General features: G+C 45.4%; 1 protein-coding gene across 2 annotated transcripts in view; it reads right to left on the bottom strand.

Annotated features, from left to right (window-relative positions):
- Positions 1-13,281, bottom strand: part of LOC119963269 (tolloid-like protein 1) — a 484,046-nt gene that overhangs the window by 322,584 nt on the left and 148,181 nt on the right. The gene's annotated exons all lie outside the window — the stretch shown is intronic.

Genomic DNA, 13,281 nt, shown 5'->3' with positions numbered 1-13,281 from the left:
AGACATAGGAGCAGAATTAGGCCATGGGTTCCAGAGTATCCTACCAATGAAGCATCTTCTCCATGTCCACTCCATATAGGCTTCACAATATTCTATATGTTTCAATGAGATCCCCTCTCATCCTTCTAAACTTCATCAAGAACAGACCCAGAGTCCTCAACCGCTCCTCCTATGACAAGTCCTTCGATCCGGGGATCAGCCTTACGAACCTCCTCTGGACCCCCTCCAAGGCCAGTACATCCTTCATTAGATACGGGGCCCAAAACTGCTTACAATATTCCAAATGATATCTGACCAGAGTCTTATACAGCCCAACAGTACATCCCTGCTCTTATATTCTAGCCCTCCCGAAATTAATGCTAACATCGCATTTGCATTCCCAACTAACAACTGACCCTTCACGTTAACCTTAAGAGAATCCGAAACCAAGACTACCAAGTCCCTTTGTACTTCAGAGTTACGAAGCCTTTCCCCATTTAGAAAATAGTCTATGCTTCTATGCTTCCTACCAAAGTGACCAGATGGATCCCTGCATGGGACACCCTCACCCCATCCCACAGTATTCCCCACTCACAGGATTCCCGTACCCCCCCACTTGCCGGCCCAACTCTCATCACCTCCCTCACTGACTTGGCCACCCCAGACTAAACAGCAGATGCGATCAGACTCCAACCTTCCCCAAACCGACTGGACAGGGAGGGTGTGATCCAGTTCATGCCAGCCGCCGCGAGTCAGTTGCATCGTACATGGCTCAGCGCCCGGCGAAAAACTATATCTCCTGCTATGCATCTGGTGCAATAGGGTTGGCGCTCGGTGCAACGCAGTGGGAAAATCATGCCCCATGAAAAATGCAGAGAACTAGGAGATGCCTATCCCTGCAATGGAACCAGCCAGGCTAGTGTACCATGTGTGGGCTCACTTCCCACTCTGATGTAAACTGGGAGTGCAGAGAATAGTGATGAGAATGCCAGAATCTCGTCCCACCAACCATTTTCAAATGGCTCTAGAGTCCTTTTGACTGAAAATTTGGGCCGAAGGGCAAGACCTTCCATTTGTTCACGCTGGTGAGATCTTCTGATCCTGCCCACAGCGCACTCCCGCCAGGGGTCGATTCAATGGGAAATTCTATTGATACCGGCAGGACCAAAAGATCTGCCGCCAGCCAATGGTGGGCTGTCTCCCACCACCAAGAAACACGTTCCAGCGAGGACAGAGAAACTCACCCGATAACTCTTTACAGACTTAGTTTCAAACTAATTTATGATCAAGACGCGTAAGGAATACTTTGCTTTAAACCAAGCTGCTTTTTTTAAGAATCACAAACATTTAGAAAAATAATTAATTTAAAAAAAAAAAATTTTAGAGAACCCAATTCATTTTTTCCAATTTAATGTGGCCAATACACCTACCCTGCACATCTTTCGGTTGTGGGGGCGAAACCCACATGGTCAATGTGCAAACTCCACCTGGACAGTGACCCAGAGCCGGGATCGAACCTGGGACCTCGTCGGCATGAGACAACTGTGCTAACCACTGTGCCACCGTGCTGCACTTGAAAAATAATTAATTTCTGATAGTGTTCAATATATTTTGCAAAACTGTCTGCAGATTGATGTTGTCATCACCCCATGGGACTTACAAGCTGGCAATGGTTAAACTCCCCATGAGCCTCGGCGAACACGAGCTCCCCCTTAAAGTGGGGGGAAACCCTAAACCATGTTATCTTCTGTACAATGTCAATCAGTTTGGGTACCGACAGGAGTGAATTGGCAGGGATCTTTCATGCTGTATAAATAATAGTTATCCTAATAAACCTTTATTTCTTTTAACAACTCGGTGTGGGCTCCTTCGTGGTCTACAAAAGCTGTGTTCTGCCCAATGATCCACTGCTGGTGATCCCAGTGACAGCGTCCTGACATTCAGCCAAAGTGGAGCTATGCACAGGTCAGAATAGTTTGTGATATTCGAAACAGCAAAAATTCTGCATGTCCATGTCTGTCTTCCTCACCTTACATTCAAGATCAGATTCTGTAACCCTGGCAAAGATTCGTATTGAAATGGATAAAACAAGCGACTGTGTCAGGACCTACACTTTTGTTTTATAAATTTTGAGTATGCAATTCATTTTTCCCAATTAAAGGGCAATTTAGTTTGGCCAATCCCTGCACATCTTTGGGTTGTGGGGGTGAAACCCCCGCAAATATGGGGAAAATGTGCAAACTCCACACGGACAGTGACCCAGAGCCGGGATCGAACCTGGGATCTCGGCGCCATGAGGCAGCAGCGCTAACCACTGCGCCACTGTGCTGCCCACCTTGACCTATTCTTGGCCACACTAAAGAGTACAATGGGTAGCTAGACCAACTAATCTGAAGCAACATTCATCGAAATTTATTGAACTTATCCTCTGTACATATAAATGTAGTGACTAAAGCTCCTCAAAGCCTCTCCCATCACCAAAATACTGGATGGGTGAAATTGCTGACCATGAGCGTGGCTGGTCAATGAGCCCATCTCAACTCTAGGAAATTAGTTCATTAGCACAAAGCAGACAGCCACACTCAGAGAGCCAGAAAGTAAGTTAAAAACAGAAAACACTAGAAATCTCAGCAGCTCCGGCAGCATCTGTGGAAAAAGGGAAACAGAACTGATGAACTGATTAAATGTCATTAACCTGAAACTCCTTCTCTCCCCAGAGATGCTGCCAGACCCAGAGTATTTCCAACAATTTATGTTTTAACCCTGATTTCCAGCATCCGCGGTATTTTGGTTTTGTAGGAAAATCAAAAGTGGTCATTTCTGAGGGGCATCTTGAGTCCCAAAAACAATCCAGTATCTTGAGAATGCTGAAAGATTTTAAACTTGCCACTTTCCAACTGATGAGCGATTGCGGTGGGATTGTAGGTCAAATTCTACCAGTCTCTGGGTACTTACTTTTCACGTGGAAGATGTAACAGAACTGGTTGATTTCTGTTGGGGGAATGCCATCTTAAAAGTCCAACTTACTTCATTGATTTCAGAATACAGTAGGAAAGGTGGAAGAAATACCTCCACTCCTCATAAAAATTGACGATGGGGAAAGAAACAGGAGAAGAGATTTGTGATGAATGCCAAGGTCACAATATAGTGGAGGACCAAGCTGCAATGCAGGCACAGAGGAAAACTGAAAACAATTGAAAAAATAAGTATATCAGAAAAGGCGAAGTCAATGGGGTCTCTGGTCACAATCTTCCAATCCTCTTTAGCTATGGTATTGATGCCAGAGGACTCGAGGGCTGCAAATGGTACATCCAGTTCAAAAGTAGAGTCACAAACCATGTATCTCTAATATCAACATAATATCAATGCTATGGAAACTTTTGGGGGCAATATTTGAGATCAAATTAAGTGTCATTTGGAACAATATGTGTGAATAAGTTCAAGGCAGCAAGGATTTGGTAAAGGAAACCCTGTTTGTTAACATGATTTGAAGAAATAATGAAGAGAGATTTAAAAGGTACTGTGGCTGATGTTTTGTATGTGAACTGTGAAAGATGTTTGATGAATTACCATATCACAAACTTGTTAGCAAAATTGAAGGTATAGGATTATAGAGGAAGTAGCAGCATGGATACAAATTTAGCGAATGGACAGAAATCAGAAGGGAATGATGATAAATGGTTGTGTTTGTTGCACTGGAGAGGGAAATACAGTTGCGTTCCCAGTGGTTGGTATTAGGTCCACTGCTCTTTCATTGAGACTTTCCAGCACTGCCGTGGTGGGTTTACCTGCAGTGCATGCAGCGATCCATTTAAATCCCCATTGACTTCAGCAGGACTGGAAGATACTAGCAGCAAGAGGAGCTGGAAAATCCCACCATTTGGGAACAGTCTTAGAGAAGGTGCAGAGGAGATTTTTTTTTAGAATGGTTTCAGGGTTGGGGAACTTCAGTAAGCGAAGAGACAAAAGAATTTGGGGTTGCTCCCATTCGAGCTGAGAAGGTTAAGTGGAAAATTAATACATGCATTCAAAATCATGAAGCGTTTTGATATGGCAAATGAAGAGATTTTTTTCCTACTGGCAGAAGGGTCAGTAACCAATGGAGATCGATTTAAGGTAACTGCCAAAAGAACCAGAGGGGTGATGAAGAGAAATGTTTTTACATAAACAATAATAATAATAATAATCACATATTGTCACAAGTCGGCTTCAATGAAGTTACTGTGAAAAGCCCTTAGTCGCCAAAGTCAACAAAGAGTTGTTGTGTTCAGGAATGCACTACCTAAAATGATGATAGAAGCAGATTCAATAATAATTTTCAAAAGGGAATTGAATTATTGCTCGACGGGGAAACATTTGGAGGGCTATGGGGAAAGGGTGGGGGAATGGAATTAATTGCAGAGCTCTTTCAAATATCTGGTACAGGCCCAAATGGGCCAAATGCCAAGATGCAAATAAACAGATATCCCTTATAGTCTGGAAAAAATGCAAAAAAGCCCGATTATAAAATGTGTTCATAAAGTTGAAGCAGATAATGTTCAATGAACCGGGCAGGCCGAAAGGTTCCAAAATAATTTCCTGGTCTTTGCTGCGTTAAGATGATTTTTACTTGGGACAGCAGTAAGCTCGCTACATTGTCGTCAGGAGCTCCTACAGGAAAGGAAAATAACTGTGCCAGAGTTCTACTCTCCTGCCTAATATCCAGTCTCTAATGAAACCGCATAAGTCAATAAAAGTAGCATTTGGATGATCTTTTGCCATTTGTTATTGTCTTTGTTACCACACACGTAAAATTCCTGTGTGTCATTATGTTTATTAACCTGCAAAACTCAAATGTGTTAACACACAAAGGACACACTCAGAGGCATTTTAGCAAATTAACTTCATCATTCACTGCTGTTGAATGTCAGAGAGAGACGGCAATTTCTGGAGTGTGCACTGCAGCACACAAAAATTTGTGGCGGGCCAACAAACACTATTCCCGATGGTTAACTACTTCAAACGACAAGCACGCAACCAGCGGAAATCTGGGCTACTTGCCAACTATTAACCAACTGATTATTCCTTAATATTTTAGACCTGTATTTCCGGTGTAAGGGCCTCCTCTCAATCCATAAAAACATAACGAGAGGGCCTACACCAGAAAGGATCTTTTAAATGTTAAAATTAATTGATTTTTTTTAAAGTCATGTAACTTTCTGCAAGTCTGAGAAATCTTGTTAAAACGTTAAATTCATGACTTTTAAGCATTATTTATGGAATTGTTAAATACCACTTAATTCTTACCTGATCAAAATTATACTTTTTCAAAGCAGTTTTCCTTTTGTAAAATTAATCATGTCTACTAAATCCAATTTTCCAACACCCTTTAACTGCAGCAGCCTGCTTTTTAATGTGTTTGTGGCACATTAATTATAAGACTGATCCCACTACCCTGCCCATGTGCCAAAAGATATTGTTGGAACCAACAATTCTACGGATACGTGCTTGCAGGATTAGAATAGCGGTTTTAATATACTCACAACAGAGCCAGCCTGTTAGCCATTGAACTTTCGGTGAATTGGCCGGCTGACCATGTGGCACTGATCTTTATACAGCAGCTCCAGGGGGAGGAGTCCTGGGCGGAGCCAAGGGAGAAGCCCAGTACAATTCTCGAGCATTGCCAGAGCTAATCCCCCTGGTGGTCAGATAGTGCAACTGCACTTACAATATAGACACATGTATATACAGGTTATAATCCGGTGTGAATCACATTCACCACAGATATGTGGGTCGAAAATTAGCCTGTTTAGTCACATGAAGACCCATGGCAGAAATCAATGACCCTGATTAGACATCATCCTCAAATCGAAGGACAGCCACTACACCCATAACTGCTTGTTGTTTTCACCTGCATTAGACTATGGGCAGCACGATAGCACAGTGGTTAGCACTGTTGCTTCACAGCACCAGGGTCCCAGGTTCAATTCATAGCTTGGGTCACTGTCTGTGCGGAGTCTGCACGTTCTCCCTGTGTCCGCATGGGTTTCCTCCGGGTGCTCCGGTTTCCTCCCACAAGTCCCGAAAGGCGCGCTGTAAGGTGAATTGGACATTCTGAATTCTCCCTCTGTGTACGGTGTCGGAATGTGATGACTGGGGTATTTTCACAGTAATTTCATTGCAGTGTTAATGTAAGCCCACTTGAGACAATAGAGATTATTATTATTATAAACATGGAGTTCAATGAGGCTGACACTGGAGGGAATTTGCCCTCAAGGCAGCTGGAATTCCCATTATGGGGATTGTGGCAGTTTTACGTGAAATTTTATTTTGGCTGAACTTTCCAGCCATTCAAGGCGGCGGATCTCCCTGTCTGCCCACGGCACACCCCCACCGCAGGTTTCATAGCGATGAGGGGTGCATTCAACAGGAAACAGCATTGACAACAGCAGGACTAGAATATCCTGCCACCGGTCAATGGTAGGCCACATTGTGGCGGGTTGCACGGAAATCCCGTCCTTGATGTCAGTTATAGGCACCATTGCTGTGCCACTGACTATAAACAGCTTCCGTACTCAAGTAGCGATGTGTCCTAGCAACCAAAGGATATCACACAAGTGATGACAAAGATTTCTATTGTCAATTTTATTGTGGCAAGTAAACCTGCTGCTGTCAGGCAATCATTTTACACAGGAAAATATATTTTTTCCAAAGTGGTGCCATAACATCACTGCTCTGCCCATCCGCATTGGCCAAAGTATCAAGGTCAGCTCTACAAGTATGCAGAATATTATTCTCCACATTGCACCCTGTTTACAGAGAAACCAAATGCGCATTGCACAGTAAATACTGAGAATGGCTCAGTTAGTACGCTGAGTAAACTGTTAGTACACCGTACAGTTATCAGTACACTAATCTTCCGATTAGGCACGTTACAGCCTTCCAGACTTAACATTGAGTTAAACAACTTCAGACTGTGAACTCTCTTCTCCATCTCCACCCCATTTTTACTTCTATCAATTTATTTTCATTTATTCCATCAGTCCATTTTTCATTCGACAGTCTCCTCTCCCCTCCCCCACCCAACCCACTTGGGCCATCTGTTCCCTGTTCCAAGTTGTCCTTTGACACACTGATTACCTCTATTCTGCCATTAACACATTCTGATCTCTTAATGTGCCACTATCAGTACCCTTCTTAGTCATTATCACCACCATTTACATTCCTTTGTCTTTTGGTCCACGATATCTTTGTCAATCTTCACCTATCGCCGGCCCACTAGCCAGCCCCACTATTTCACGCATCACTCTGCGCCCCCTCCCTCCAGATCTTATCCTATTTCCAGTTACCTCTAGCTGTGGCAAAGTGTCATCCAGACTCGAAACATTGGACGCGATCTTACAGAGAGGTTTCTAAGTATCATTTCTGGTGGGTTTAGCCGGGGGTTTCTCCTCGGCTCTGTTGGCAAGTTATCCACTGTTATCTTTTTTGGGCCTTGGGAAGTTTCTCCCTGGTCAAGTCCACACTTAAATTATTTTTATTACTGGGGAGCGCAACTCGCGGGTCAGGCCGGATCCTCAGAGATCGGGCTAGTATTATAAAAGGTTGAGGTCTTATCGGCCTGTATCATTACGTATTAAATAATTTAGTATGAAGTTAGAACATGTTGGTTTTCACTGCTGATATTCCGCAAGCAAAGCAACATCAAAAGCCTCATGAAGCATGACTTATGTCTGCGACACATTTGTGTGGACCAGTACTGAATGGCGTCAGGCTGTGGTCTTCCTGGGGAGATCAATAGATGCCAGGAGCCCGATAGACGGTGGGTCAGCGTGCCTCAGCGGGATTAAGCCCACTTAAGCATGCAAGACTTGGTCCCGACCATTGTGGGTGGGATCCTGATCGCGTTGCCTCGCAAGATCTTGTCGGAATGTCCACGGGAGACCTCTCCCAGCATCCACCAGCCTTGATGCACTCCCTTTCGGGCACAATGCGGCTGGTAGATCGCTTGCCCATTATCTCTGTTCTCTCTCCACAGGTGCTGTCAGACCTGCAGAGATCGTCCAGCATTTTTTGTCCACAGAAATTTGTTATTATCTTCATACATGGAGGTTGTTTTTTGTAAAAGAATGTCAAAATCACCCTCAGGTATGCTAAAAATACAGGATAAAATTTTACCAGGACTTCCAAACGCAAATAACATGCTGGTATTTACTGCTGCGAATCGCAAATGGTGAATTTCCACTTGGGCAATGTACTGCGGGAAGACTGCCATCCACGGAATTAAATTTCAAATAAAAAGTAGATATTCCATCAAAATGTATTCATTCCGCGACAACATTTTTTGCTACATACAAATGATTAGTAGCGGTGGCATGGTGGCGCAGTGGTTAGCACTGCTGCATCACAGTGTCAAGGTCCCAGTTCGATCCCAGCCCCGGTTCACCGTCTGGTGGAGTTTGCATGTTCTCCCCATGTCTGTGTGGGCCTCACTCCCACACTGCAAAGATCTGCAGGGAGGTGGATTGGCTACGCTAAAAAATGCCCCTTAATTGAAAAAGAGATTGGGCAGTCTAAATTTATTTATTTTTAAACCAAAATGATTAGTAATTACATAAAGTTACATTTTCTTTTATTCTGCTGTCAGTCTGTCCTATATAATGAATTTTCCACATTGTACATTAAGAAATTCTGCTGGCGTGGGAAGCCATTTTTAAAAATTCTTTTATCAGATGTGAGCATGTTGGCTAGCCAGCATTTGATGTCCATCTCTAATTGCCCTCAAGAAGATGGTTACACGGCTGCAGTACATCTGGTGTAGGTACGTCCACAGTGCTGTTAGAAAGGGAGTTCTAGGGCATTGAGCCAGCGATAGTGAAGGAATGGCGATATAGTTCCAAGTCGGGATGTTGTCTGACTTGGAAGGGAACTTGGTGTTCCCATGCCTTTGCTGCTTTGTTTTTCCAGATGCTTGCCAGAGGTCGCAGGTTTGGAAAGTGCCATCGGTGCTCATAACAGATCCTTTCAAATATTCATCAACCTTTTTCCTTCTGACCTATTTCGTTTACATCATATCGAAATGTAATTGCAATTTCATATCAGTTACAGTATGAATGAGGTGTGAAAATCATAACACAGAACAGTTAATCCTCACTCCAATCCAATTGCACCACCTTCTTCGAGACACAAATTAGGTGTCGTTCCTGCAATGGATGAAAATGAAAAAAATGAAAATCGCTTATTGTCACGAGTAGGCTTCAATGAAGTTACTGTGAAAAGCCCCTAGTCGCCACATTCCGGCGCCTGTCCGGGGAGGCTGGTACGGGAATCGAACCGTGCTGCTGGCCTGCTTGGTCTGCTTTAAAAGCCAGAGATTTAGCCCAGTGAGCTAAACCAGCCCCTAAAATATAAACTGAGTGGGCAAAGCTGAAATATCGGGAAACTATCATTTGCATCCTGTAGCCATGCTGGCCACGCAAAATGGACACTGAGCCAAACTAAAATGGAAGACAGAAGGAAAAGCCTGTTTAGTGAGAACAGACAGTCTGCTCTCAACTAATTAGCATTTTGCAAGCAGCAAACCCGTTTCTGGCCAGGTGCAAGATCTCCAAGCCAAAGGTGTTAATGGCAAAGCGCTTAGCATTCTGATGAGGCAGCCCAGATCCAGGCACGAACAATGGCAACATTTCCATCTCAATGTAACACTTAATTGGTTGTGCAGACAGGATGGCACCAGAGTAACGAATATCGAAACCACCCCCCAACATCGAGGAAAGCCCCCGCATTGGAGGATTTCGAAGGTAACCGTTTGGAAACGCTCCAATCGGTACCGAAAGGTAGAGCCCGCCTAGAAGGGGGCAAGGACATTAGAGAGGGGTATAAAGGCAAATTCCCCACAGAGCCCGGTCTGTTAAACCCGTGCTCCGGCCCTGATAGACATCTTGCATCCTGACTCCAGCCGTTGAGCACCAGCCGCCGAAACCGTAAGTTCAACGCTCGCTACGCGATCCAAGCCCACTAGACTCCCAAGTACCAGAACGCTTGCTGAAGGCTGCAGTACAAGACCAGGACAAAGGCCTCGTTCTCTGACCTTGCCTGTTCCTGTTAGATAAGTATTCTGTTCACTTAAGTTTAGTTATAGCTTAGTCTCTTAGTGTGTGTATGAGTATTTATTATAACTGTATAATAAATATTGATCGTTTGAACCTTACTAATCGGTGTATCGTCTTTATTACTTTGAACTTGACCTTGGAATACTTGTGACGGTGTCTATACGGCACCTGGCGACTCCAGAGCTGAATAAATACATAGAACAGAGCCTAGTAGTGTTAAGCACATGTCGAATACGGAGGCGTGTTAATACACTCCAATAAACGCGTTTTACAACCACAGTAAAACGTGCAACATTTAGTGGCGACTTCCTGACGGGACACGGTTGTAAGTGGAAACCCCACACCGTCCAGGACCATGAAATTTGAATTAGAACTCCAAATTGCAGAGAAAGAAAGAGATCACAAGTATTCAAGGTGTTCAAAATAATAAGCGTAATTCGGAAGTGTGTTTAGTGCATGCGTACTAACAGGGCTGTAAGGTAAAACTGAAAGCTTTTTGTTGCGACAAACTTTCGGTAGTTTTGTTAACGGAACATAGCGTAAGCCGTACCCGTTTCTTGAAACACAACCCCAACAACCCCCTGTTCCAAATTATACAAAGAGAGTCAGAGGAAATGGCCATGCAGGCAATGGAACGTCTGATGGATCCAGCAAAGTTTGTGGTCGCAGCGACCAGCAACAGTAGCAGGGTAGGCCAGTGTCCCACGTGGGAGCTGGAACTCCGCAAATATTTGCAGGGAAAGGGATGGCCCCTTTGGAAAGAGTTTTGTGCAAATGAGGAGACAGGTCCCGGGAGTATAGGTCATACTTGGTGGGAGAACCTCTCTCAAATACACAAAAAGAACCTAGGTAAAGCACGCAAGCCGATGGCGATTGTGTCCTGTTTGGCACAGTTGCGAGGCGCAGAGGAGGTCATCAGGACGCTCCGGACAGATTTAGAAGAGAGGAATAGGATGAGTAAGGTCGATGTCAGGGACATCGAGAAGGAGAATCTGGATCTCAAAGGGAAGTTGGCAGAGAAGGATAGAGAGGTGGATGATGCCAAAAGGGCTCATCAGTCTTGTCTAGCTCATCTGAGCAGTTCCCAGACCCAGTATGAGAAAGCCTATCAGGACGTGCAACGTGCCGTTCTGATAAGACAGGAATCGGAGAAGCAGGTGGAGGCATTGCAGAGGCAATGTTCTGATCTCAAAGCAGCTTTGAGAGCACTCCATGCTGCAACGACCGAACAAAGACAAAGCACAGTTGACCACGCGAAATGCAGGAAACAGATTGCGGAATTGCAATCTCTGCTTTCGGTGCAGAGTGGCTTCCAAAGCACCTTTGGAGCACAGTTAGATGGGGAAAATGCCCCAGATTGGCAGGAATTAAGTGAGACAGCGCAGCGTTATGTTCAGGGAACATGTGCGCCAGCAGCTCAGCAGAAACGACAGGCACCCCAACCCCCCACAGCTCAGACCATAACCGCACCCATGAATCCCGTAACCACGCAGAGAAAAGCCGAATCAGAAGGCGCCCCAGACATAATCTACACCACCCCTTTAACAGTAACCCAGCTAAGGGACGCGTGTGAAAAGATCACTCCGTTCCGCCCCACCGCAGACCCCCACCAGTTTTTCGCAAAAGTGAAACAGCAGGCTACCATGTACGGCCTGGATGAGAGAGAGCAGGTTAAGCTCACCGTGCTGAGTTTAGACCAAAGTGTAGTAGCAGCCCTCCCCGACCCACAGAACGTGGCAGGAGGCAGCCTAGAGGAGATGCACACCGCCATTCTAGATGCCATAGGGTACAATAGAGGTGACCCAGTAGAAGGATTAAACAAATGCAGGCAGAAAAGATCCGAACACCCCACAGCATTCGCAGGAAGGCTGTGGATTCATTTCAGCGCAGTTTTTGGACAATTAGATAGAGCGCATTTAACCCGCGAAAACATGGTTAAGTGGACGCGCACAATAATCTCCCACGCAACAGAAGCAGGACAGAGCGCTTGCAACAGCTATGACCCCTCAGAAGAGGCCCATAACGAGAAATGGGTCCTGAAAAGGTTGTCCCGCGCTTGGGAGCAATCGCTTCAGGCAAAAGGCAAAGTTAGATCCCCAGAAGAGGCTCAGGCTGCTGCAGATATCCAAGCAGTCAGAGAGCACCAGAAGCCCGCATGGGTAAATGAAGGCAAGAGCAGCCCTCAGCAGAAAGGACAGGAATGCTATAACTGTGGACAGTTAGGGCATTGGGCTAAAGAGTGCCAAGCACCCCAGCGATCTCAGAGAGGCCAGCAGACAGGCACTCTGAACCGCAATAAGTCAAAACCGATCCATAATGTTACAGTACAGTCAGGACCCACCAATGTGGACGAGACGGACTGACGGTGTCCGGGCTCCCCCACTTGGGTCTGTGACACACTATGGGACTCATCAGGGAGGCCCGTAGTCACAGCAAAAGTCAAAGGGAAGCCCATAGAGTTACTGTGGGACACAGGAGGATCCCGCACCACCATTAACTCTACGATCACGGCACACTCAGACACGTGGCCGACCACATCCACCATTACACTTAGCGGGTTCACCGGACACTCGCAGCAGGGGCACATTACAGCACCCATAGCAATTCAGCTAGGGAACATTAGCACAAGGCACCCCGTAGTTCTAGTAAACCTTCCCAGGACAGCAGAACACATCCTAGGGATTGATTTTATGAACACACACAGCTTATCGTTCGACCCAGTGAACCAGTGTGTCTGGCGAATGGCAAGAGCAGACAGAGCACCAGCCACCCTCACAGTAGGAGACTACGCTAATCGGATTAGCGCAGTGGGAGAGTACTCATTCGACCTGACTACACTCCACACAGACAGACAAATTAAAGCATTACTGAACAAACACAGGACAGCATTTGCAAGTCACCGTCATGACTGTGGCAGAATGACTGGACAAGTTCATGTTACCGGACAGGACCCCCGACCGCAAAAGCAATATAGATTTCCCCTTGAAGCAGAGGTGGAAATAGAAAAAGTTATAGGTAGCTTGTTGGACCAAGGTGTACTGAGAACGGTAGCCTCCACCAACAATGCCCCTATTTGGCCAGTGAGGAAGCCCGATGGATCATGGCGTCTGACCATCGATTATCGGGAACTCAATAAAGTAACCCCCGCAGTAGCCCCAACGGTAGCTACTAGTCCCGAGACCATGCTCAAGCAGGGTCTCAACGCCAAGTA

Source organism: Scyliorhinus canicula, chromosome 3 (genome assembly GCF_902713615.1).
Source record: "Scyliorhinus canicula chromosome 3, sScyCan1.1, whole genome shotgun sequence".
Classification (NCBI taxonomy): Eukaryota; Metazoa; Chordata; class Chondrichthyes; order Carcharhiniformes; family Scyliorhinidae; genus Scyliorhinus; species Scyliorhinus canicula.
This window is presented reverse-complemented; position numbering and strand designations above follow the sequence as displayed.